A 27,059-nucleotide genomic window follows, 5' to 3' on the forward strand; every position below is an offset into this window, starting at 1 on the left:
AAGGAAATACATACCTCAGATAAAACCCCATAGACATAGGTAATCCAGAGGAAAGAAAAAAAACCCTGGTACTTGTCCTTTGTAATGACCTAAAGTAAATTATAAGGAAGCATGTTCTCTATATGTGCTATATATATATATATATATATATATATATATATATATATATATATATATATATATATATATATATACCCCCCTTATACCTCTCTTCTCAAGGAAGAATAGAGTCAGTTCAGCTCATCTCTCCTCATAGCTGAGCTCCTCCATTCCTTTAATTGGTTTAGTTGCCCTTCTCTGCACTCTCTCCAATTCTACAAAATACTTATGTGAACTGGTGCCCAAAACTGGACTGAATATACTAGATGAGGTCTGACCAATGCTTTGTACAGGGGCAGGATAATGTCTCCATCTCTGCAGTGCATTCCTTTGATAAAGAAAATTCAATATTATATTATATTGATTTTAATATTGATTTGGGTTGATTATATACTTTAGCTAATGGATGACTAGTTCTCTATTAGAGTGCTTTGAGCAGGTTTGGCCAGTGCCTGTTCTAGATATTCATGGAATTTGTGTTTGTGCAATGTGGCTTTTATCATCTGACCTTGACAGAGTCAGTTGAGATAATAGTAAGAATTATGTCTCCAATTAATTGTAACAAAATTAAATGTGACTTCCGGTTCCGGCGCCCAATGTGAGGAGTGATGTGAGACACGGCTCCGGCTCCATCTAGTCCCTCTTCTCCTCATTCTGCGGTGAGTCACACAACGCTATTATACACTCCTGCTTCCGGGGCACAGATGGATCACGTCATAGCCGTCTCCCAGTCTTCAAAATGCGGTCAGCAGAAGCTGACTGCACAGAAGGCTGCACAAGCCAAGATGGCAGACGCCATATCAGACCACGAGGCTGAAGCACACAGTCAAGGTAGGATTGACAGCCCTTCTCATCTCTGCCCTTCTATTGATTACAAACAACTTGTCTCTGAGGTGTCTCAGCACCTCCAGCCAGCACTGCTTTTGAATATTAAATAAGCTTTAGCAATACATATACAGCCCATTACAGAGCTGGTACAGAACCTTGGGGCAGAAATACAAGCTATGCAACAGCGCATTAGTGACCTGGAAGATGACCTGATCAGTACCCGTACTAAACAACAGAAACTGGGGGATCAATACCAGCTGTTGCAAGATAAGATGATAGATCTGGAGGATAGGGAGCGCCGTAGTAACCTGAGAATTATCGGGATTCCTGAGTCATATAAAGCACCAGATCTCCATAAAATCTGCTCCAACACGCTTCCTAAAGCTCTGGGGTTGAAACACCCAATGAAAATAGAAAGAGCACAAAGGTTAGGTCCTCTTCAGAGGAATAAAGCATTGCCCCGGCCGATCATAGTCATGTTATTCTCTGATTACTCAGTTGAAACTACCAAAAAACGCCAGGCCTTCTCCCTGATCTGCAAAGAACTCATCGACAAAAATTTACGCTTTGCACTCATGTATCCGGCGGTGCTTAAAATCTTTATTCCGGATCAGGAAGCTAAGATATTTACAGATCCCTTGGTGGCTGCAGAAATGGTGAAAGCCTTGCCCCATTCCACACCCTCCTCCACCCTGGTTGCTACACCACCCAGGCAGCAAGACGACCAGTCACAGAGATCCAGGTCCCCACGATCCTAAATGCTTACTCTCTTGGCAGTATTGCCCGGCTGGGCCTTTCTACATGCCCCTAACAAGGAGCCCCTATTTCATTTGTTTGCTATCTGTTGTCCACTAGATAGAGCTGGTGGTCTTTATTGGTTTTCTCTTTTTTTTCTTGCTCACACTGCATTTGTGTGATCATATCCTTTTTGATACAATGCATGGAGATGGCAGAAGCAGAAGATTGAAAGTTCACTTATGCATGATGCTGTTCCCTGCCATCTATGCTGTTATTGTACCCAATATTGGGAAAAAAGGAAGTCGCTTAAGAGTAATATGGTATGGGACAACTATGTTGTTAGGTGTTTGTTTTGCTCATGGGTATGCCAGTCGTATTAATGTCCATGGATGCGTTGCTGCTGTCACTGTCCTGGATCTACAGACCCCTTCAAATATGGAAAGAAGCATCTTCTCTGTGCCACCGCTCGGTTGGGACGATGACACGGGACTGCTCATATCTTTCATCCCAGCAATTATAGCTCTTTTCCCCCATAAACCCCGTGATGAAAATCGTGTCCTGGAATGTAAAGGGATTGAAATCCCCCACCAAGCGCACTATTGTTCTATGCCACTTAATGAAATTACAAACGGATGTAGCTATCCTTCAGGGGACCCACCTCTCAGCTTCCCAATTTCATTTGATGGCTAAAGATTGGGTGGGAGAAGTGTGGGGGGCTTCAGCTCCAGGCCAAAAAGCTGGAGTACTCATTCTTTTACACAAGAAGCTTCAACACTCCACAATCTCAAAGTCCTGTGATGTTTCTGAGAGAAAATGGGCATCCATGACGGTCCAATTCCAAGCCAATGCTTTAACCTTTCTGGCAGTTTATGGTCCTAACTCGGACAATCAGGGGTTTTATAATAATCTGCTTACCACAGTGCAATCTCTTCCCAAAGTGCCTTTAATCGTGGCTGGTGACTTTAATGCTGTACCCAGTTCTGTGGAAGATAGGATCCCCCCACCACCCAAGCAGGGCCATATGTCCGCTAAGTGTTTCTCTCTTTCCTTACAGGGACTGGATTGACAGATTCCTGGAGGCACCTCCACCCTTTAGAGAAGGACTTTACGCATGTATCTCAGGTCCACTCAACCTTGTCTAGATTGGATACTATATTACTTTCTGATGACCTCCTGTTTAGAATTGATTCTGGTATTATCCATCCCCTTGTGATCTCGGATCATGCCCCAGTCTCTGTGACTCTGACAAAAAGGTTTCCTTTGTAAAACGGAATTTATATGGCAATTTCCTGCCTATCTGGCTAAGGATGAATAATTTCAGCATCAGTTACATTACTGATGGTGTGATTTTGGCGATTACAATGCGATACATAAAAATAATCCCCACCTGTATTGGGAGATGACCAAACTGGTCATTCGTGGTAAAATAATGGCATATGCTTCTTCAACTAAAAAAGAAACCTTACACAAATATTGTGCCACTTGTCATACCGCCAGGCAGGCATACTTGGCATATAAATCCTCACTGTCTTTGTCTGCTAAAGAATCTTGGATGCAAGCGAAAAAATCCTGTGATTTTTGGATTGGGCAGTACAACGCCACTATTCGCTCTTACCGCGAGGTGGAGTTTTTTAGGTATGGTAAAAAAACTGGGAAGTTGCTGGCCAATCTTGCAAAAGCCCCCCCCCCCAGCATTACAGCTATAAGGGACAAGTACCGTGTTGTTCAAAAATCGCCCAAGGATATGGGTAATATTTTTGCATATTAATATAACGATTTATACACCTCTCAAAACACAAATTTTACTCAGGGAAAGACTTTTTTGGACCATTTAGGTCTTCCACAGTTAACTGAGGAGGAACTAAACTATTTAAATGGGTCCATAACGGAAGAAGTGCTTAGGGCCATCAAGAATTTTGGCAATTACAAGGCACCTGGTCCAGATGGTTTTCCATCCGAGTTTTACAAAATTTTAATCAATGTAATCAAAATTTTAATCAATGTGCTTGAGAGTACAACTCCATGTACTCTCAAGCCTCTTACCTAGACTCTGGACGGCTAGCGTTTAATAAAGTATAGGGATCCTTTGGATCCTAGCTCCTACCCTCCTATATCTTTGTTGAATAAGGATATTAAAACTATTCTCCAAGATTCTGGCGGACCGCTTGGTGGGCATCCTCCCTTGAATGGTCAGTCCTGCACAAACGGGCTTTATTTTGGGGAAATCCACTACCTATAATATTCAAAAGGTTCTTATGATTCTGGAGCATGCTAGATTGGATAGATCTTCTCAGGTATCATCGGCTTTTTTAGCCTTAGATGCTGAGAAAGCGTTTGATAGTGTGGAATGGCCTTGGTTGCACATGGTGTTGGAGAAATTTGGATTCAAGGGCCATATTGCAAACTCCTTCAAATCTATGTATACAAGTCCGAAAAATAAATGAAGGAGTGGGGATAGGGGGTAAACACTATAGTCTGGTGATGTTTGCAGATGATATAATGCTCTTTCTTAAGGACCCAGTCAGAGACCTACATAAAATCATCCAACATATACAATCATTTGGTGCCTTCTTAGGATTATAAATTAACTATATGAAAAGTGAACTGTTGAGCCTCTCCCTGACCCCATTTAGAGAAATATTGGTTTGTGCAGAGTCCTTGGGTCTTAAGCTACCAAAGTCATACCTTCTTTATTTGGGAATTAAATTTTCACGCTCTACTCCAGATATGTACAATTTAAATTATTCCCCACTTATCACTAAAATTCTGGATGAGCTGAAGGTGGAAAACTTCACCTTTATCAATGATGGGACGCTGCCATCCTTTTAAGATGATCAGCTTTGCACGACTGCTGTATCCTATGCAGACATTGCCTTTCCTGTTATGTCATACTGATGTTCAGAAACTCCACTCGGCTTTCACCTCTTTTATTTGGCAAGGTAACCCCCCCCCCCCGTATTTCTAGGATTAAATTGTTTTTATCAAAACAGAATTTAGGGGTGTGTCTCCTGGATTTGAGAAAATACAATCTGGCCTGTGTATTTAGACATGTAAAAGACTGGTGGCACAACATTAAGCATTACACGATTACAAGTATGGAGTCTTTCTTAGTACAGCCCTACTCCCTTTTAGGGCTCTTAAACACTCCATTTTCCTTTGTTCCTTGTGAATTTAAAAGTAATCTCTTGCTGCGTGACACTCTGGTGGCCTGGCGGGAAATAAAAGTTAAAATAAGTTATTTAGGTGCCATATAGGGCCCACTACTGCTACCCCTCTGCGCTCTACACCTTACATTTCTCAGGGCCTTGCATACAAGGCATTTGAAGTATGGGATGAGAGGGGCCTTAGATGTCTGGGACAAATGTTAGATGATACTCATAAACTTCGTCCATTTGACACACTTAGACTCATATACGCACTACCACCACATCACTTTATATACTATTTACAAGTCAAAACCACCTTTATTGGTTCCACCGCCTTTCGCTCCAACCTATCACTTCCACCAATGGTCACACTTCTTTTGGGTGATGCTTCTGCTAAACACTCCATATCTCTGCTTTATCCTCGCTTAATGGACAGTATTGTCCCCACACCTATCTTACCGTCCTTTGAACTGAAATGGGCTTCTTTTTTGGACCTTTCCCCCACAGATACCCTGGATCTTTTGGAGACTAGTTGGGAGCGTGTGCACAAGATACTGATCAGTGAACAATGAAGAGAAGTCCATTTTAAAATTATCCATAGAGCATATTATGCTTTTGATGTACCTGTTAAACCCAGTGAATTTGCCTCCAGGCTTACTACATGTCCTAAGTGTGCCTATAACAGAGCATCATTGGAACATGCCCTTTGGAACTGCCCTGGTATTTTCCAATCTCGGAAAACAGTCTTTGCAATTAATCATAGGGCAAGCTAGACAACTACGTCCACATTTGGCCCTCTTCCACGATGTTTCCACAATACCAGCCCCTAATATGACGCAAACACAATCTTCAATTTCTAAATTTGAGCATCTTTGTCTTTTAGCAGCTAAGGAATGTATATTGAAACAATGGATAGAACCCCCTCTCCCCACTACCTCGCAACTTTACAATATCTCCAAGCTATAATGGTGATAGATAAAACCGAAGCTACTTAGCACAGTCATACCCATCCACAAAGGTTCTTTGACACTTGGATGAACTATTTACGACACACTTTATCACCCACCCAACTCAACGATATTATTGAACTCTTTCGCCATACGGTCTGGTATGACACCAGGAAAATTCACCCATCTTAATACTTACTAGACTATGAATGACTTGGTAGATATTGGCGAGATATGATTGAATAAAGATTGGTGGATGTTGTATATATGTCCTATTTGGTAATCTGTGGCTATTTTGTGAAAGTGCTTTGAAATATTGAAATAAAGGGGTCGATTGCTTCTGTGACCTCTGGAGCAACGGAGTTCAGCAACTTATTTCTGGCAATACCCATGTGCTATGTTATGTTTTGTTATTAGTTATGTACTGTTAATTTTGTTGATTTGACTTTTTTTGTATGGAAAATTGGAAAATGGTGTAAGGGCAGGAGAAATACCTGTTTGATACAATGTTATTTGATACGATATGATTATTTGTGTTTTTCTTTCTGCCAATAAAGAAATATTTAAAAAAAAAATTGAATGTAATGTCATGTTGATTTTAGAATGCTCGTGTAATGTTACAAGAATAGATGCCAAGCCCCACTTGGCATTTGTTCAGAATTTCAGCTTAAATGGTCCTCACTCGAGGCTAGTAGTCAGACCTTCTAATCTTGCCATTGGGTCTCCACACATGTGTGTTTTGCTTTGCTCTATCTCCTAATCTTTTACTTTGTAAAGTTTATTCCAAGTAAACCCTCTAAATCATCCCACCGTGAACAGAGGTATTGCTTTTCCTTATCAGGGTAGAATTTTGCGGGCTGTAATGAGGATCAGCTGCTTCCCTCTTCTGTGTACCACCAGACCTGGAGGACTAGGATGAACTATTACGGCCGCAGATGAGATTTGCTTACCAGTCTCTCCTTTCCTTTTGATCTGGGGCATCACTCGTGGAGAGGTTCGCTTACCAGCGACGCCAAGATCCCTGTGCGGTGAGATTTTTTTCTTGCTAATATTCTATTGCTTTATTGCTGTTATTTGTACTTACTTGGTTGCAAGACTGTAAGGTTGGTCACTCTTCACCACTGGGCTTGTCTAGGGCAAGCAGTGTACTGACCACAGCTGTGTTTTGGTAAACGGCTCTAGGTGCAGTGAGAACTACAGCCACCATCCTAATGAATTGTTACTTGTAGAGGTACCTTTGTAAGTTGTTATATTGCTCTGTTGTGATTAAGCAGTTGCTACTCACCCTCATATATTACTATCTGACTTGAAATTTAGCCTGCTCTCAGGCATCATTCTTGATTGTGTCAGGTTGCTACTGCACATTCAGTTTTGCAGATCTTGGAGGTTCTGCTTGTCTGCCTGTCTTTTTTAGGCACGCATTTCAGACAGGTATGGGTGGGCTGTGGAAGAAAAATGAGTCTTCCAGTAGAAATGAACCTGAGAAGTCTAACCCCCTAACTTCTGCTCCAGCTGCTTGAACTTCAGCTGGGCTTCCCTTCTATATTTAGAGGGAGATGGAGCAAAAGCAGTTATTCACACAGAAGCTGGGGGAGGAGTTCGTAAACGGTATGCTGTGTTCCTGCAGCTGAGACAGACACTGAGAGTGAATCTGAGGATGAGAGCCTCCTCCAAGATGCCACTGCATTTTACAACCAGTACTGTATAGCTCATGAGAGAATTAAGTTAGAGAAAGAGAGTTCCCCTGCAGCCCCACACATTTCGGCTCACTCTGAAATTTTAAGGTAAACTGAGGAGCTAAGGAAAAGAGAGGAGGCAACTGCACAGTCTTCTACTGAAGTAGTTTACCAGCAAATTGGTTCACCATCTAAAACCCAGATAATTATAGCCCATGTTAGGGTGTCACAAACAGAGGGAGGGGAACAATTGTTACACAAAGTCATTGGGTACCGTCGACAGCAAGTACGTTTAGAACAATTATGAAAGAGACCCAACATGCCAAAACGTTTATGGTTTTGCCCAACACCTGAAATTTGTTTGTACCTATTATAATTGAACTAATATATAAATTGAACAAACATGGTAATAGTACTGAAACCCATTGGGCCACTATCTTTGAAATGATGAGAGACAAAGTCAGGTTCCAGGCACAGACCAGGGCAGGCAGCAGACAGGTAAGGTCAGGTTCCAGGCACGTAGCTTGGCTGGGTACACAGGCTGGACAGTTTAGCAGAAGCCGCTGTGGGAACCGACAGGTATTGTGACAGTGCCCCCCGGCTTAAGGGAAACCTCCGGGTGACCCCAGAGCCTGGTTTATCCGGGTGTGCCCGATGAAAAGCCCCTACCAACCTAGTGCCATTAACATTACCAGAAGGCTCCCAGGAACTTTACTCTGAACCAAAACCTTTCCATTTAACTAGGTACTGAAGACGACTCCATGACCTCCTAGAATCCAGGATGGCCTCAACTTCAAATTCTTTATTACCTTCAACCAATACTGGAGGAGGTGGTTGAGAGGATCTGCCAGCCAAAGAACTTAGTACAGCTGATTTCAAGCAGGACACATGAAATTCTGGAGGTATTTTCAAGGAGTCGGGTAGCGTAAGTCAAACAGCCACCGGGTTGATGACCTTCGAGACGGGGAAAGGACCAATAAACATGGGGCCCAACTTCCTAGAGGGGCAGCAAAGTCTCAGGCTGGCAGTGGGTAGCCAGACAAGGTCCCCAGGCCTAAATTTAAGACAAGACCTCCTCTTCTTGTCAGCTTCCCTCTTTGTTTTTGCCTGTGCTTGAGCTAGACAGGACTTTATTCTCTTCAAACTGTCAGAGATTAAAGTGACACGATCTTGAACCTTTGGAACTGAAGACTTAACAAGGCAATTTGGAATCGAGGTAGGATGAAATCCATAGTTTGTAAAAAATGGTGACTGAGAGGTGGCTGAATGAACTGCATTGTTGTATTCAAACTCCGCCATGGGCAGCAGGGGGACCCAGTTGTTCTGTGAAGCAGCTGAGAAACAGCAGAGATATTGTTCCAGGGTTTGATTGGTTCTCTCCATTTGACCATTACTTTGGGGATGATAGCCAGAGGACAAACAAGTTTTTATAAGAAGCTTCTTGCAGATTTCTTGCCAGAATTTGGAGGTGAATTGCACCCCTCTATCAGATACAATCTTGTCTGAAGTTCCATGGAGATGGACTATCTCCCTATAGAAATGTCTCAGCTGTTGCTGCCACCGAGGTTGTTCCCTTCATTGGGATAAAATCAACCACTACGAAAATGGAGTTGTACACCCCTGAAGGGGGAAGTTCCACAATGAAGTCCGTAGATAGCATGCTCCAAGGCCGATTTGGGATGGGCAAGGGTCCAAGTAACCCCCATGGTTTAACTCCCATACTCTTGGAACGGGCACAGGTGACACACGAGGAGACAAACCACTTACAATCCTGGGGAAGCTCTGGCCACCAAAAGGTCCGCTGTATGAGATCCAGAGTCCTGGGCACTCCAAAATTACCTGCCAGCAGGTTGTCATGACAGGCTTCTGAAGCGGCAAGCCGGAGTGTTTCAGGAACAAAAAATTACCTGTTCTGGTGAGGTTGAGGTTTGGGTTGACTGGGTAGGTGTGCAACGCCCTTTTTATCTGTTCCATTAGGTCAGGACAAATCAACATGAAACTCTTAGTGGCTAGAATAGTATCAGGCAAAGATGGGTTTAGGTCCTTTGGAAACTTACGAGATAGGGTATCGCGATTGGTATTTTTTTGCCCCTGGGCAGAAGGTCACATGAAAATCAAAGCGGGAAAAGAAAAGAGCCAAAAGGGTTAAGCCTTTTGGCCTTTTTCTGGTATTCCAGATTCTTGTGATCCGTGAATATTAGAATAGGATGCTTGGCTCCCTACAAAAGGTAACGCCATTCCTCAAGAGCAGACTTAATGGCCAGCAATTCTCAATCACTGATGTGACTGCAATTCGCATTGCTCTGGCTTGGCATATAGTCCATGAACGCGGAGGCGACCTAGGACCTTTTTGACATGGTTTCTATGCTCCTCCAAAGATGAAGAGAAGATCAGAATGTCATTGAGGTAGACTACCAGAAATATGTCTAGAAAATCACGGAAGATTTCATTTATGAAGTGCTGGAAGGTAGCAGTGGCATTGCAAAGCCCAAAAGGCATGACGACATATTCAAAGTGACCAAAGCGGGTTCTGAATGCTGTCTTCCATTAGTCTCCCTCCCGAATCCTTATTAGATTATAGGCTGCCCGCATGTCCAGCTTGGTGAAAACTTTGGCTGTGCGCAACCTCTGTACAAGTTCTGTAATAAGGGGCAAAGGGTTAACGGTTCTTGATTGTCACCTTGTTAAGATCCTGGAAATCTATGCAAGGACGGAGAGTCCCATCCTTCTTTTTCACAAAAAATATGCCGGCCCCTGCAGGTGAAGTAGAAGGCCAGATGAATCCCTTCTTCAGGTTTTTATCAATGTACTCCTTTAGGGTAATAAGTTTGGGTTCAGAAAGGATAAATACGGTCAAACGGAATCTCCACTCCAGGCAAAAGTTCAATTGGGCAGTCGTAAATACGATGAGGGGGAAGGGCATCAGCCCCCTTCTTGTCAAAAACATCTGAAAAGTCATGGTAAGGAGGATGAGCCCTTTCCTCTCTGTATCCAGGCACAATAGCTGGTTGCACCTTGGGAAACAGCACTGCTGGCAATACGCAGATGCAAAAGTCACTTCACCAGTGGATCAGTTAATACAGGGATTATGGGCCTGCAACCATGGTATACCCAGGATAAAGGGAAAGACTGGAGAGGGTATCACATCGAAACCTTAAAGCTCCTGATTCCCCGGTTTTATAGTTATGAGAAGGGGAACTGTCTCCAATGTAACTGGTCCAGTATTGATGGTAGAGCCATCTGCGAGTCGAGGGGTTGTTCCTTGTTGCGAAGGGGTACAAGGAGTTGCTTGGCAAGGGTGACATCCAAGAAACAGGTGCAAGCCACAGAATCAACAATGGCTTGTACTTCAGTGGTTCTGTCGGGGCCCCGGATGAACAAAGAGAGCGAAATATGAGCGGAGGACGGATGAGTTAGTGTGGCTGGGGGTGAGGGAGTCGACTCACCTCTGCCCCCAGGTCTTATGGGGCAGTTACGCAGCAGATAGCCAGGAGAGCCACAAAACAGGCCGCCTGAAAATGCCTCTGGCTCTCCTCTGCAGCCAGTTTGGGCCTGGCTAGACCCAACTGCATAGGTTCTGGGTAATCCATAGAGACAGGAAGTGGAGTGGGTTCAGGGACCAATGGTGATGGAGGTAGGTAATTAGAAGACCAGGGCAAGCGAAGGGTTACTGACTTCTCCATCCTGCGCTCCCGTAATCTTCGGTCAATCTGGGTTACTAGCCTGATTAGGTCATTTAGGGAGTCTGGAAAACCCACTCTGGTTAACTCTTCTTTCAGACATTCAGATAACCCGATCCGGAACTAATGTTTGAGAGCGGCGTCATTCTACTGGGTATCAAAGCTCCATCTGCGGAAGTCTGAAATGTAGTCCTCAACCGGGCGTCGGCCTTGTTGAAGATTGCAGAGGGCTGCTTTAGCAGTGGCATCATAAAGTTCTGCCAACTTCTCAAAGAGTTCATTTACATTAACCAAGGCTTCATCTCTATGTCCCATCAATCTTCACCAGGGCACCCTGCAAAGGGTGATAGGCCAGTAGCCAGGAGGCTACTGGGCTCTTTGCTGCTGGGGGTCACCAGGTCGTGGCCCTTGGAGACAGGTGGCAGGAGGATGCAGTCCGATTCAAGGCACAGGTCAGGGCAGGCAGCAGACAGGCAAAGTCAGGTTCCAGGCATGGGTCAGGGCAGGCGGCAAACAAGCAAAGTCAGGTTCCAGGCAAAGGTCAGGGCAGGCAGCAGACAGGCAAGGTCAGGTTCCAGGCACAGGTCAGGCCAGGTCACAAATCACAAAGAAATTACGAGCAGAGTATCAAGATAGCTGGTGCAAAGCCACAGCACCAGCCTCCAATACTGCTGAGACTAAATAGCCTCTGCACCTTTAAGGAGCTCCTCCACCCTGTGGTGTGTCAGTGTGAGCAGTGTGAGGGATACAGCAGAACGGTTTAGCAGAGGCCGCTATGGGAACCGACAGGTATTATGACAGAAGAGATCTCTTCGGCTAATTAAATTGTCACATAGTTTGTACCTCTGAGGAAATGCGTCTTGAGCTCCCCCAAGAACATGCAGAGGAATTCCTGGGTTTTTCCCAGCCGGCTTTCTCCTTGTTTTTCATGGCGATTAAATATTCTAATGAACTTTCTGCACAACTTTATGATTTCCTTACTGGACTTTCAGATGCCAATGATTTAGGGCGTCTCAAAAAGACTGCCCTTATGTAAGTAAGGTGTCACAGTATCTACTTTCTGGGCATCAATATTTGGGTATAGAGTCAGTAATACATGTTTTTTTGATAAAGGGTATATTAATATACTGTCGATCAGTGCTGCCCCTCTGTATGAGATAACAAAGACTGCAAAGCCACAATTTTATGTATGGACTCGTGAAAGTAAGAGGACCGTACAACTCCTAAAGGAGGCCATTACCTGGGCACTAGTTTTGGCCGTTCTAAACTACAACAAGCCTTTGTCATGAATCGAGAGAACATAACTTGGCTGTATTGACCCAGAAACACGGGGATAAACAAAGCCCCTTGACTACTACAGTGCACACTTGGATCCGGTTGCGTTAGCCTTGCCTTCGGACTGTGTAGGCTATTGCAATGATGGTAGAAACTGTGATGGCAAATTGTGCTGGGTAATCAGCTGATGTTTTTGGTACCTCATTCAGTACATACAGTGATGTCAAATGCTAATACTAGACATTTGTCTGCTGCCAGGCTAACTAAGTATGAGCTTGCCCCTTTTGGCTCTTCCCAATTTTGTGTTTCTCAGATGCCACATTCTAAAGCCTGCCACTTTGTTGCCCGAACCTGACCCTGTCACATTAGAAGGGCACACCATGGAAAAGGAGGATGCTCATAATTGTCTCCAGGTCACTAAGATCATTTTCACACCTTTCCCTCACCTTTCTGATGAACCTAGAGCTGAATGCCGAATGGACCTTTTTCATAGATCGGTCAAGGATCTATGATGATCAAAGTACCCCTCACACAGCCTTTGCAATTGTTGATGGCCAGGCTGAGGTAAAGACAGACCAAATTCCCTGTTGGTATTCAGCCAAGGTTGATGAATTGGTGGCACTTACAGAACCTTGTAACTTAGCAGAGGAAAAGGTAGTACACATTTATACATACTTAAGGTATGCCTTTGGAGTAGCCCATGATTTTGGCTACCTCTAGCAGTGGATAGGTTTTGACCTCTATGAGGAAGGAGATTTCCAATGCCTTTTTGTTGAAAAAGTTATTGGAGGCCATTTTATTGACAAGACAACTTGCAATCGTCAAGTACCCTGCAACCTGCAAGGAGCAGACCCCATTACCAAGGGCAACGTATTAGCTTATGCTGTAGCTAGAGACACTGCTCTTGCAGTAACAGAGGAACCATCTGAGCAACTTCTGGTAGTAAAGGAAGCCCCTCAGTGTGATTTTTTTTTCCTTCCCAAATTCTCTCAGCTCTCCAGTCTTCTGCCTAAGCGGTGGAACAGAGATCTTGGGAAAAGGATCTCTAGGGAAAAAGCACATCGATGGCTGACCTGTTTCACCCAAATCCTTGTTCCTCTATTTGGCGGCAATGTCACATGGAGTAACTCATGTATCAAAAGGAGGTATTAATCTGATTTAGCGTTATTGGTTTGCCCCAGGTTTTACCTCCTTTGCAAAAACCCATTGCCAGTCATGTCTAGCATGTCTAAAATGTATTGTAGGAAAGCCCATTTATATCAATTTGGTAGAATTAAAACTAATGCCTTTTTCTACATTGCAAATGGTAAAAGGTATTAATATTATTATTAATAAACAGTATTTTTATGACGCCAACATATTACGCAGTGCTGTACATTAAATAGGGGTTGCAAATGATAGACTAATACAGACTGTGATACAGGAGGAGAGGACCCTGCCCCAAAGAGCTTACAATCTAGTAGGTGGGGGAATTTATACACAATAGGTGGGGGATATGTAGTGGTGGGAAGTAGTGATGGTTTCAAAAGACAGGAGAAGATGGGTAGGCTCTTTTAAATGAGCAGAAAGTAGGAGAAAGCCAAATAGGATTGGGAGGGAATAAAATTAGGAGGGAAGACCATTCCAGAGAGTTGGGGCCGCTCTAGAGAAGTTGTTAACAAATTTTGCAAAGAGAGAGATAAACTCTTCTTTTCATAGAGTTCTTTTATTTTTTAGCACTAACCTTTTCCTGCCCCACCACACCAACCAGTCCCTGGTCTTACCTGGAAAATTATATTTTATTTGTGGGCATAAAGCTTACAAGGTTGTCTACAATGTCCAGAGGGAACTGTACTTTGTAGTATGTGATTCCAGCAGTAAGAGTAAAACAAAATTAGTTTTTCCCCTTAAGGAATGAACCTTCCTTTCGTCATTTGAGTTTTAGATTAAAGACAGACATATTTCCTAACTTAGGAATGGCATACTTCTGGGGACTAGCTTTGACAGGGTGAGGAATTAATGTGATGAAAAAAGTTACATTTATACTCAAACATCAGGTGATTAATGAGACAACGGATATGCTTACAGCTAGTACAAGTATGTAGAGTAGCCTTGCAGAATAGAATGGCCACTGATAATTTACTGGCTGCACAAGGGGGAATGTGTGCATTAGTTGGAGATGAAAGTTGTACCTACATATCTGATAATTCTGATATGATATCTGGTAATTGATTGGTTCTTGGTTAAGTTAATTTGTTGGGACATTTTTAAAGCCAATTTATTGTTGCATTGCTTAATTTATTTTTTGGTTTCAGATTTCTTATGTGTATTTGTGAAAAGTGTATTTCATCTGGGGGCTCGTAAAAGCAGCCTCACTGTAATTCCCTGTCCCTAGCCCTTTGAACAAGGGTACCAGAGTTAGAGTAGCTTTTAGTTTTAGTTATATTGTAATCAAACCAGTTGATTAACAATAGTATGGTTAATGATATATTCAATGAAAATTAATGATATGTATGTTTTTAAATAAACAATAAAGAAAATGAATTACTATATATATTCTATTGATTTTAATATTAATCTGGTTTGATTATGGATAATGGATGACTGGTTCTCTTATTAAAATAGTTTGAGGAGACACTGGTACTGCCAGTGTCTGTTCTAGTTTTTCTTGGAATTTGTGTTTATGTGTTGTGGCTGTTGTCATCTGAGCTTGGCGGTCAGTTGAGGAAATAGTAAGAATTATGTCTCCAATTATTCTAACAAAATTGGATGTAATGTCATGTTGATTCTACGATGATGATGTAATGCAACAAGAACAAAGTATCTTTTCTGGAGCCCCACTTGGAATCTGTTCAGAATTTCGGCTTAAATGGTCCTAGTATTTAGACCTTCTGATTCTGCCATTGGGTTGCAGTGATCTGATTCTACCCCCTATTATAATGCTTTCCAAGACCATATGTATTGCAAAAGCCCCTGCTCCATTATAACAAGCTGCACTCCTCGCCGGGCAAAAAGGAGGGAATAGGTACGGTAGGTGGAAATAACCTTGAGAAAACAAGAAGTGTGAGTGAGAATGTACTTGCAGGAGATAAAACCAATCTTGGGCTCAGAGTCCACCCTCAGACATCCGGCCATGCATAGCCAAAGTTTGCTAACCAGGTTGTGTTTTGTTATTGATGGTATGGATATGGGTATGATGATTGGATATAGTACTGGGACTTCCAGGCCTGATAGCATTTCAACTCTCCCATTAGCTGGCTGGCTAGTGGTCCTGTACCCACACAACTGCCATAGAAAGTAATGTACAAGTTAATTACTTGTGAGATTGCCTGCAGCATCCCTAAGGGTGATATTGAGCACCTCTTATAGATGTACTTTCACCTGATTGTACAGGACAATTTCTCAGCTTTTAGGTTCTTTTGGCTAGAATCACATCCTCTTTTCTGTAGTCCGCTAAGGAAGGACTGCAGCTGACATTAAGGTGAATTGTACCAAGATTATTTTGGTTTAGTGTCCTCATTAACAAGTGGTAATCAAGTCGACTTTCACACTTTTATCATTTATTGGGTGCGGAAAATGCAGCACATGTGTAAAGTTATAAATCTAGCCTAAAAGTGCCTTGGCTACAAGGCCAATATGTGTTGTTGAAAACTGGCAGTGTTAAACCATGCAAGAGACAGGGACACACCAGGAACAGTCAAAACAGGCTTGTCCTGTTTTTTTGTTTTTTTATTTGGGAGGGTAAAACCTACACAATTAGGTACAGCAGATCAATAGTATAAATTATAACAAAACAATTGCCCCTTTGAACTAATAAATAAACTCTCTTCAGTTTCTGAATACCATGGTGCCCCATATTGACTTCTCCAAAATAAACAAGGGAACATGCACTTTATTAAAGATCAATCAACTTTTTCATCCAAGAGCGGGCTTCCAAAACAGTGGGTGAAAAAGAAGGTCCCTAGCATTAGTTAGCTCACTTAAAAAAAATTGGTGGACAACTGAGACACATTAATAAGGTCTGGCGAATATGTATGTTGGACCTAGGAATGAAGACTTTATCTCACCCAAGGCTTCACATAGTCGTCAGGCCCCCAGAACCCAGATCAGAACCTATTGAGATCTGAGAAAACAACAAAGTTTAGTTTATTTTCTCAATAGCAGACCCAAACCCTGGAGCCCCTAACAGACTACATGTATGCAAGCATGGTGACACATATACAGTACATCATTCATGTTTCCGCCAGCAAAGGCCCACACTGAATAAGTGTCATGTAAATGCTAGTACTCTTAAGAGATTAGAAAAAACACAGCCAGGTGTGGAATTTAAAATCTATTGAGGTTCAAAGATGGTGAACTAAACCTCAAAGTCCTCTGTAGTGCAATATGTACTCATGCTACTGCTGGTCTGTGTCATTTCTGTCCTTTCAACCGCCTTGTCCCATTCACACCGCTTAGATAATCCCATGTGGCATCACTACAGTGAATTTAGTCTCTTGCTCAAGCAGAATTTCTTAAAACATGTTACTTTTTCTTGTCACATTTTTACCCTAGCAAATTTTAAAGGACAACTGTCTAAAAAACTTAGATCAGAAATTCTTTTAGGGTTACTCACTCCTCTTTAATGGCATTCCCCTGGCATGCAACAGCCATATTTACCCTATTTCTTTAGAATGATTGTGCACTAAGCAATTGTAACAGCTACTGAGCCGACATCAAATATTATCTAACAAAACATCCTTTAAGTTAACAAATGTGAATTGTGGAGCTTTCCATAGAGGGTTAAGGCATAGCTGTTTGTAGAAAATGTATTACAAATATCCATTGTTCTCTGTCTGTAGTTAAAAAATGTAAATTAGCCCTTATCTTGTTTTATTATGAATGAATAATTAGGGCAGCCAGCTGTGTCCCTGCCCCCAGTTCCTCAAACAGCATGCTACTGGGTAGTGCACTGGGTCAAATCAAGTCTCATGGACAACAATAGGAGCTGAGTCTGCTTTGAAGATGAAAATGGAAGCAAAATAACACATCACTTTAAGGATTGGAGCCCAACCTGCAGTTAGTATGTTTGCCTAATGGTAAACACTAGATAGAGGTTAGCATTTACATTTATTAACTACAGGTGTAGGGCAGTGGATACCTATGCTTTACAAGAACTGTTTTTCTTTAACTATAATAAATTGGAATTTTATTTTAAAAAAGCAGCATGCTCCCTCTCCAATCTTGGCACACCAGGCTTATGGACTGGGGTTTCTATAGCATAAAGGACTGCAATGTACCATGCTGACACCAGCCCACATGCCCGTCAGCATATCTAAGGTAGTTTATAAAAAAGTATATTGTGGTGTTAAACGGTTATGAATGGGTTAAACCGGTGTGGTATGTTCAGCTCTTACCAAGGTCTCTTTGTTACTTATGTGTCTGGTATATGTTCCATTCTCCTTACACAAACTGTTTTTTTAATGGGGTTATGCATTGTCTTACTTTGTCTCTGATTCTTTTAGCTTTCTTGCTTCATCTGGGGCAGCTGTTGACATTGAGATAAAACTTGCGGGCCACATTGCAAACAAACAAAGAAGATGTATGTTTAAAACTAGAATAGTTTTATTTAAAATAAAGTTATATTGAAATGTTTCAAGATACCATAAGGTACATACACCAAATTAAAGAGATGACAAATAAAGAATTTCTGCACAAACCATTAGAGGCTCATTTTTTTAATGATGGATACAAAACAAAAGTTATCATACAGTGCTGGCTGGTCATATATTTCTCCCTGCTCACCATTCCTGTACCAAAGAGCAGAAACTGTACCATACAATGCTTCCTGTCAGTTATAGGGGGCTGTTAACCTTCATTGTACCCCCAAATCTCTGCAATGGATACTTCCAGAGAAATGCAATTCATGTGAAAGATAGCCAAGAGACACGTGTTCTTACTACTACATCTTTAGGTCATTACATGTCCCAGTTAATGAGATATTAGGATTCACAGAAAGTAAGTGGCCAGCTATATGTTACAGGGTAGCACGGTATGACAGGTATAGTTTTCCTTATCTTGTGATGTTGCTATAGTGATGTAATATTAGAGGAGAGTTAGCCACAAGAGTCCAGCTCTTCCAGTTACATTTCCCTTTTCTTACAGAAAAATTGGGGTTTATAGAGAGTAAAGTGATAGCTTTGTGTGACGGTAACATTTTATGATGGGTATAAAGTTTTATTGAGGGGAGGAGGCAAAAGGCATTTCCTACCGGTTGCCACATTTCCAGTTGCGAACATCTCTCTGTTCCAGTACCCTAATCCTCAGTGCCATGCAAGTGGCACCCAGGGGTCCCTAACATGCAAACTCAATTTGGGGGCCCTCTTCTTGAAATAGCCCCCTTAATATTAAAATATCCCTGCTTGTTATTGGGATTTTATGCTTGTGCCCCCATATTTGGCAACTTGGTATGTTTAGGGGACTGACATTTGGTTCAGTTAGAGTGCACATGGTTCCCTGTGTACCCTGAAAATATCACATTTCTATGACAATTGCTGTGGAAGATATGAAGGTTTATATATGAGGATAATGACAGCAGCATTGAAGGGCTCTCATGCTGCTGCTCAGAATTATCTCACAGTACAAGGTGGGTGGGAAGCAGCTAATTGCCAGGTATAAAGGACATGCCCACTCTCTCACTCCCCTGGCAGCACGATCTCAAAGAGGAACATAGGGGATGCGTGTGCCCCATCCCCTGCAAGACAAAGAGCAGAGAGGGCAGAGAACTGGATCTGGCAGGCCTGCAGGCCGTAATTTGGGCACCTTTGGTTTAATGCTTTTCATAACTAATTAAAACATCATTGGTTTGGTGGTTAAAGTTCTAGCTTTAAAAGAGATGTGTGTGCAGAAACAAAATCTTAAACCCTTCCTTACCATCCCTGTGAATGGGATCCATTTCCAGGGACAGGGTGAGATTCTGCCCTGTTCATACCTGTACTTAAAAACACGGGACTATACTGTTTTAAAAAATTGATTAAAATTTTTGATATTCTCCACAGTGATTGGATGTGATTGTATATTTTTTAAAAAGAGCATATTAGGTACAACATAAGTATGAAACAAGGAATACAGCCAAAATGTCAACAGATGTGTATGATTCACATAATAATTGATTGTTCAATTTGTAGATGTTACAAATAAGTATATTGTACAAATCTATGAAAATAGCACTTCGGAGGAAGGATGAGTGGTGGTACTCCAGCAACAAGGTTGGAGGGCAGGACCAAGCACAGATTCGGAAACTAAAGCCTCATGTTAGATGATTCAAGTATTTAGAGCTTCCAAGGGAGCTTGCAAGGTAAGTGAGCAAGGCTAGAGCCTTTAAATGAGCACAGGGTATATTTCAACATATTCTTATACAGCAACAAAATCCAGCAATTTGCATTGTACCCCAAAGGAAAGTACACCATTTACTTTTCTTGTAGAGGAAATAAACCCAAGACAAAAAAATCCCACTTACCTTTAATCCTGCAGAGCAGTCGATCCGTCGGGAGGTTTCTTCCTTTGGGTCCTGCGTCATCCCGGTATCTGTCTTCAGGCTGGTGCGCTGGGCACTGCCATCTCCTCTTCTTCCAGGTTCTTCTTTCTTCGTCATCCGACACAGGCCCGAGATCGGGTGACATAGATTGGGAAAAAAACTTGCCGATCTCTTTGCTCATGCATGAGATCGGCAATTTTTTCCCCTTTTCATGAAAGGGCTCCTTCTGCACATGCCTGAGCATTAAGGAGCAGCCAAGAGTCTCCAGGATGCGCAACGTAGGAATCCTGGGAGGCTCGCCTAGGCAATCGAGAATTAGGTGGGCAGTACTGCATCCTTTTTCTTTTTGTTTTTTAAAAAAGGGTGTTGCACTTAAAAAAAAGGGTTGTCTACTCCTTTATGTAAAGTGAAAATGCTGAGTTTTGGTATGCTTTAAGCTTTAATCCACTGGCAGCAGAGCTGGCGGACCTTGAACCTCATACTGCCCCATCCCTCCTCTCAGCAGTCCATCACAAAGACAATCTCCCTCCTTGTTTTTCTACTTTTGGTTGTCTTAATGCTGAAAGGAGTAGGCATTTTATTTAATTATCCTAAAATGACTATTACTTTGCCTGTGCCATTAAGGCTGGATATTTATTGACTTATTTCTGTAATTTTGAGTCCCCCCTTAATCACCATGGCCATTTTAGGCAATTACATTTATGTCAGGTTCTTTTCCTATTTCTTTTGTATTTTTATATGCACTTATATTTATGCTATTTTATCACATCCCCTGTATGCCCCCCAGAGTTCTGACCCAATCTCATATTAGAAAGTGGCTACTATTTATAATGCATAACTGTTTACATTAGTCACCCAGACAACCAATTACCAGACAATCTGGTAAATTGTGTTTTCAAAACACCCATTGTCTTCCATTATCAAAAACTAGCAAGCAGTATACAATGCACATTTTTTATGGATTCAACATTTCCAAGAAAGGGGGTTAGAGAGAGAGAGAAAAAAGGAAAATATTCCATCATAGTGGTAGTCGAGTATTAAAGTGGGACTGGGCAGGACCAAGCACAGATTTAGGAAAATTATTCTGAAATCACTTTAAAGCTGCTGATTCAAAAACATTGAATCCCATTTTAATTTGATTTGGAACTATTGTATTTGTTTAGTTTTTCCTGAAGGAAACCGAACAATATACAAACAAAACATCTCTTTTTAAAATATTTTAACTACTAAAACATGTAATTTCAGTCTACCCTATTCTTTTTTTTTTTTTAAATTTATTTACATCCATAAATTTTTTTTGTTTTATAATTTTTTTTTAAAGTTTGTTATTAAATTTATTAAATTTTGGACATATTTTGATGAGTTATGCCTAAGAATTATAGCCTACAATCTAAAATAAATTTCCATGCAAAAAATTTAACGCTTTTTGCAGGGAAATACAGAAAGAATTAGAACACTCTGCGTTTGCGCACGTGTCCCTCAGCGATTCTTGATAACGTCAGTGCGTGCGTCCATCAACGGGGGGCGTAGCAGAAAATTCAAATATTTTGTATTGAATTCAATACAAACTCCTGTATCCAATCCAATACAAAATAATACAAAACATATTTATGTGGTTTTGTCTATAGGTATGTGACGTTGGACTCTGTTTTAAAATTTACCACACTAGAGAGGTATTTTAGAAAAATTTAGTACTATACAATATACAGAATTATTGCATTTTCAGTATTTTTGATTTATTTATGCATGTGTTTTATTTCATTTTATTATTAAAGTAAATTTTTTTTTACATGATTGTGTGTTTCAAACTTTACTACCGTGTTTCCCCGAAAATAAGACACTGTCTTATATTTTTTTGGGCTTCCAAAAACACACTAGGTCTTATTTTCAGGGTAGGTCTTATATACTTTTTTTAATGAAAAAAAACACTTACCATATTCCCAAATTACGGTATATTCAGGATATCTACTAGACCCTTGTTTGGACATATTTCGGTACATTACAGGTCTACAATATAAAAAAAAAAAAAATTCATGAAAAGCAGTGTACCGCTTTTGGTACAGAAATCCAGACATCAGTGAAACGCCCAGGAGTTTAAGTATTGCCTTTACCTTATGGAAATTTAGCATTATACCATGTGGAGTGACGATGCTGTTGTAAAACTTGACCCAGATCTTCTGGATTTAGAGTGTATTCCATATAGGAGTACCATTTATCAAAGAACTTAGTTACATCATTATCTCCTTTTAATTCCTCTGCCTGCAATAGATCCTTATAAAACAGCATCTGCATTGTAGATTCAATCATTTTCAATTTAGGTGGATCCTTACGGATCCATTGCAACATTATTGATCTGCGTGTTGCTAGGTAACACAGTAGTATGCAAACTTTAGTTCCTTTCTTTATAATTTTTTCTTGAGTCCCAGTTCCTGAATACACTCAGTAATGGTTCCAGAACCAATTTTATTTTTGTTATTTTTGTAATAAAAGCTAGTACATTTTTCCATAGATATTGGTTTAGGTGTAACTCTTTCATGCTCGCATTTTATACATTTTTTACTAATTAAGTCCATAGATTGAATAGTATTTATTGGTCAAAAAACCTTATAAACTCTATGAAGTATTTTAAACTGAGTCTCTCTCCAAATTTAATTTGTGGTTATTCTACAGACCGTAATCTGTCCTTGCACCACTTTATCATAGAGATCCGGGATACCAAAATCTTCTGCCATCCCTTAGTAGATCTATTACAACATAGTTACATAGTTACATAGTAGGTTATGTTGAAATAAGACACAAGTTTATCAAGTTCAACCACTAGGGAAATAAACATATCCCAGATATAAAACCCTATAACACATAGTTGGTCCAGAGGAAGGCAAAAAGCCCAAAACTGGACTGCATATTCCAGATGTGGTCTGACCAATGCTTTGTACAGGGGCAGGATTATGTCTCCATCCCTGCAGTCTATTCCTCTTTTAATACAAGAAAGTACTTTGCTAGCTTTCGATATTGCAGCAAATTAGAAATAATGGCTTTGAAATAACTAAGCTCAGCATTTTGAGGACACGTGGATGTAATACATCAGGTCCTGGTGCTTTGTCAACCTGACTTTTTCCCAGCTGTTTCTCAATCATATCAGTTCTGAGCCATCGTGACTCATTTAAGGCAGTGACATTGCTATTATGAATTTGGACTTGAGCTCTGCCATTTTCCTTCATGTACACAGAGCCTAAAAAAGTGTTTAGTAAATCTGCCTTGTCTTTATCCCCAGTTACCAACCCAGCGACATCCTTTAGGAGCCTACATGCTTAGATCTGAACTTTTTGCTATTAATATATTTGAAACATTTTTGGGGGTTTGACGTTTTGCACATTTTATCTCCTTTTTAACATTTTTGTTATATTCTTTATAAGTTTCAAATGATGAAGGTGATCCTTCATTTTTATATTTTTGAAATGCCCTTTTCTTGTTCCTTATGGCTTTTTTAACATCAGCTGTAAGCCACATAGGTTTTATTCTTAGCCTCTTAAACTTATTACCCATTGGAATATATTTTTCAGTTTGCTTTTGGTGAACAAACTTGAAACATCCCCGCTTCTGTTCTGTGTTCTTTGAGGACAATATTGTCTCCCAGTCCAAGTCACAGAGAGCCGCCCTTAATAATGGAAAATTTGCTCCCTTAAAATTAACTGTTTTTATCTTTCCTGTTTTTGCTTCCTGTTTACAGCTTACATTAATTGAATCATTGTATGGTCACTGCTACCCAGATTCTCTTTTATTTGCACATTTGTTATAAGCTCTGCATTGTTGAAAAGAACTAGGTCCAGCAGAGTATAATTTCTAGTTAGGACTTCTATAAACTGTACCATAAAATTATCTTGTATTAAATTTACAAATTTCCTCCCTTTTGCTGTTCCTGTAGTGCCATTACTCCAGTCAATGTCAGGGTATGAAATCTCCACTTTTTGCTGCTTTTTCTATCTATATTTCTTTCCTAGCACTGGGGGGCCTATAGCAGACTCCAATAATTAATTGTGTGTTAATAAACCCCACATTCAACTCCACCCATAATGCCTCAACCTCATCGCTTGTTCCATCTGCAATTTCTTCTTTCACATTCACTTTTAGATCACTTCTCACATAGAGACAGACACCGCCACCCTTTTGTTTGATTCTGTCTTTATGAAAGAGAGTATACCCAGAAATATTGACAGCCCAGTCATGCGAAGAACAAAGCCAGGATTCAGCAATACCAATTAAATCATAATTCTCCTCACTTGTTAAGGCTTCCAACTCCCCTATCTTGTTTGCTTGACTTCTAGCTTTGGTGAACAGGCTCTTTAAACTGTTGCTGCTTTTACCATCATTATTTGCCAAATCCTTTTGTTTTGTAGTACAATTAGTACTGCACAATCCAATGTTTGTTTTTACCATGGGAAGCTCCTTACAATTATCCATAATCCTCCCCCCAACTATCCCCAATCCACCCTCCCTAGTGTCTGACCCTTGACTAACCTTTCTGCCGCCTTATTTAACTGTCCCACCCCCCCCTCTGTCCTAGTTTAAATACCTCTCCACCATTCTCCTAAATCTTTCGCCTAGCACAGCAGACCCCCTTTCATTTAGATGCAAACCATTTCTGGCATACAGCTTGTACCCCAATGAAAAGTCAGCCCAGTGCTCTATGAACCCAAACCCTTCCCTTCTACACCAGGACTTAAGCCATGTGTTTAGCTGCCTAAGCTCCTTCTGCCTTTCCTGTGTTGCGCATGGTACAGGCAATAATACAGAGAATATAGCCTTTGAGGTCCTTTTCTTCAGCTTGAAACCTAGTTCCCTAAACTGATTTTTAAGGATTCTCCATCTTCCATCTATATTGTCATTGGTTCCAACATGGACCAAGGCAGCTGGGTCCTGTCCAGCCCCTCCAAGTAGTTTGTCCACTCAGTCTACCACATTCATCCAATATGACTAAGGAATACCTGACCCTGTTATACCCACACCTGAAGAATATTTATTTCTCAAACCAAAGTCTAGATAAAAGTTGCTATAAGGGACCAATTACACTTTTAAAAGGTTTCCAGGAGGTTCTGAGACAAGCCTGGTTGGGCCATAGATCATCATCTCACCTATGAGGACGCTACTACACTTTTCCAAGGCAAAAGGTTAAAAGAGACTCCTGTGAGGGTTTCCTGTAAATACCATGAAAGTCGTGATGCACAGCGCAAGTTCTAGACCTACAGTCTTCCCTGGCACCTAAGACCTACAAGTCATCTTTGATACCAGTGCTGGATACCTTTATATTTTATTTGCTTATGCAACACCAATTTGAATCTAAGCCAGTGTTGCCAAGGAGTAGGTGGTGTGTCTCTTGTATGAGTTTCTTGTATGAGTACAAAATCCTTGAATGTAATATAGGTTCAGGGAATGAACTTGAGGAGGGAAATTATTTTATATAAGAAGGAATCATAAAGTATACTATATACAAGGCTTTTGCCTCATACCAACAAGACTTTTATCTACACCTTTTGTTTTCCTGGGCTCAGGCTTGTGACCAACTGACCGTTATTCACCATTTTTGAAATATCTGGAAAGCTTACTGCATTGTGAAGAGTGATTTTCCTGTAAATCTCATTAAGTTTCTTTTGTGTAACAATAACCAAAGTATAAACAGGAAAGAATAACAAGATTGACAATGACCAACATATAAAAAAGAAACAATGGCTAATAAACTGGGGCATGAGAGGAGATAGCCTAGATATTTGGACCATGCATTGTTCAGGGCCATCAATGACTCCGGATTCCTGAAAGATCACTGTTTACTGTTTACTTTTAATTACCTTTCTGTAATTCTTCACTTTGTATAAATATCATCACCTTTCTGAATAAATCAGAACAATACCACCTTTCTCTCATATGTGTCTGTGAAAGTTTTATCTATAGCAAGAAGTCCCTGTTCTTTCAAGAGGGAAATACGTTAATCTTCAACAGTATGTGTGTATGTATGTGTGTATGTTCCACCATCACTCCAAAATGCATGGAAACATTTCAACCAAACTTGCTATATATATGACTGGGACTCATGTGAGTGCACCAGTCATCTTTGTACAGTGCTGTCCTATATGTCAGAGCTATATTTGGATGTATGTGTGTATGTGATCACTAGGAAATGCATGGAAACATTTCAACCAAACTTGCTTTGTTCCACCACCACTCGGAAACGCATTGAGACATTTAAACCAAACTTGCTAGACATATGACTCATGTGAGTCCACCGCTGATCCTTGTACAGGTCTGTGGTATATGTCTATAAGTCTGTGTATATGTATAAGGGATATTTGCATGTATGTATGTATGTGTGAATGTATTGTTCAGTGACAGTGTGCCTTTTGCTTATATTTTGACATACTTTTTTTGGACGCTTTGAAAAATTTCTGAACTGTAATATTGTCTTTGAGAAAACGTAAGGAAATTTGTCGAGTGCAATCAAAGGCAAAAAATATGAAACAACACCGTAGACAAGAAAATCACTATAGCTTTATCTGATTCCTTTTTCTGTATAATACAAGATTGCAATAAATAAATACCCGGGAAACGCCGGGTAATCAGCTAGTCTATATATAAAACTGTATGTATGTGTGTATGTATGTTCCACCATCACTCGAAAACGCATAGAGACATTTCAACCAAACTTGCCATACATATGACTGAGACTCATGTGAGTGCACCAGTAACCTTTGTACAATGCTGTGATATATGTCAGAGCTATATTTGTATGTATGTATGTATGTCATCACCAGCAAAAGCATGGAGACATTTCAAACAAACTTGCTATGTTCTACCATCACTCAGAAACGCATCAACACATTTTTGCAATTGCTAGACATATGACTCAGACTCGTGTGAGTGCACTGGTGATCTTTGTACAGCGCTGTGGTATATGTCAGAGGTATATTTGCATGTATGTATGTATTGCTCAGTGACAGTGTGCCTTTTGCTTACATACTTTTTTTTGGACTCTTTTCCAAATTTCTAGCCTGAAATAATGTCTTTGAGAATACGTAAGGCAATTGGCGGAGTACAATCAAAGCAAAAAAAAATGAGACAACACTGTAGACAAGAAAATCCCAAGGACAGGAATAGAAGACTTGCCACGCTGCGTGAGAGTGCAG

At 40.8% G+C, this 27,059-nt stretch overlaps 1 protein-coding gene and 1 long non-coding RNA gene across 3 annotated transcripts in view; one reads left to right on the forward strand and one right to left on the reverse strand.

The window, feature by feature from the left end:
• The window catches only part of ST6GALNAC6 (ST6 N-acetylgalactosaminide alpha-2,6-sialyltransferase 6), a 61,529-nt gene that overhangs the window by 20,693 nt on the left and 13,777 nt on the right, over positions 1–27,059 (reverse strand). The gene's annotated exons all lie outside the window — the stretch shown is intronic.
• On the forward strand, positions 855–27,059 carry LOC140343897 (uncharacterized). The gene is made up of 3 exons (XR_011923430.1): positions 855–930; positions 6,600–6,786; positions 26,924–27,059. It is a non-coding gene; the product is annotated as an uncharacterized lncRNA (long non-coding RNA).

Source organism: Pyxicephalus adspersus, chromosome Z (assembly GCF_032062135.1).
Source record: "Pyxicephalus adspersus chromosome Z, UCB_Pads_2.0, whole genome shotgun sequence".
NCBI classification, from domain to species: Eukaryota; Metazoa; Chordata; class Amphibia; order Anura; family Pyxicephalidae; genus Pyxicephalus; species Pyxicephalus adspersus.